This window comes from Equus quagga, chromosome 4 (genome assembly GCF_021613505.1).
Source record: "Equus quagga isolate Etosha38 chromosome 4, UCLA_HA_Equagga_1.0, whole genome shotgun sequence".
Taxonomy (NCBI): domain Eukaryota; kingdom Metazoa; phylum Chordata; class Mammalia; order Perissodactyla; family Equidae; genus Equus; species Equus quagga.
In genome coordinates, this window is record NC_060270.1 from 98,336,873 (window position 1) to 98,337,989 (window position 1,117).

General features: G+C 32.9%; 1 non-coding gene across 1 annotated transcript; it reads left to right on the plus strand.

The window, feature by feature from the left end:
- Positions 1–203: 203 nt before the first annotated feature.
- LOC124238778 (U6 spliceosomal RNA) lies at positions 204–305 on the plus strand. Its single transcript, XR_006888383.1, has one exon. It is a non-coding gene; the product is annotated as a U6 spliceosomal RNA (small nuclear RNA).
- The last annotated feature ends 812 nt before the right edge of the window (positions 306–1,117 follow it).

A 1,117-nucleotide genomic window follows, 5' to 3' on the forward strand; every position in this document is an offset into this window, starting at 1 on the left:
TCTATACGCTCTAGGAATTATAGGTGTAGATGGAAAAGAAGTGTGTGTGTACGTGTGTGTAGGGGGATTAATGATGTTTAAATGGGGGGGGGGGGGGGGGTATGGAAGAGAAAAACGACCAAAGGAAAAAGAAAAAAGGGATTAGCCCAGGTAAGAAGTGGTGGAGGCACTTTAGAAAGCCTTACAAAAATATATTCCACTACTTGCTTTGACGGCACAGATACTAAAATTGGACGATACATTGAAGATTAGCTAGGCCCCTGCAGAAGGATGACACACAAATTTGTGAAGTGTTCCATATTTTTATGCAGTCTATACAGAAGCTGAAATATAATGGCGTATACCTGAAATTTACACAAGGTCATAAACCAATGGGACCTCAATAAAATTATGTATATATACTTCAAACATTAATAAAGAAGTAAGAAAGCTAAACTGAGAGGATGATCTAACAGTGGAGATAAGTGATTTTATAATTTTGCCTAGAGCTGGTGAGAGTTAATGAGAAAGAATGGCCTACCAGATTTGGGACAATAGTTTATCCGAATTTCAGAGACAGCTCCCTGCTCCCTGTTCTTTTTTAAAATTATTTTCTCACTTATTTTAGTTTTTCCTAAGTATTACATAGGTGAGTCAATGTATATGTGCTAAAGTTGCTCAAGTTAAAGTCACTTTATTGAATAAAATTTAAAATCATCTATAGAAAAAAAGTTACAAGGATTTTGTATATGTGTTGAACAATATAATTTTATGCATCACAAATTAGAATCCAATCAGCTACTAAAGCTTTTATAGATTTCAGATTGTAGCCAAATACTTTTTAAACCAAAGGATTATTTTCTCCAAAGGACATAAGAGATGCCCTTCTGTAGTAAAATGATAATAAGAACTAACATACAAAATTAGTGTTGGTTTAGCATAAAAAATATTTATATATCATTATCCATGCTATTGCCTCATTCACAAATATTTTCTACACAACAGCGTTTAACAAGATCTGGACCTAGGATTAAAACTAACCACTAATGGATACTTCTTTACCATATCTTAATTCTTTAACAAATGAACTTAAACTTCAGGGGATTTCATAGCTCATTACTTTTCTTTAAAGTAAAAA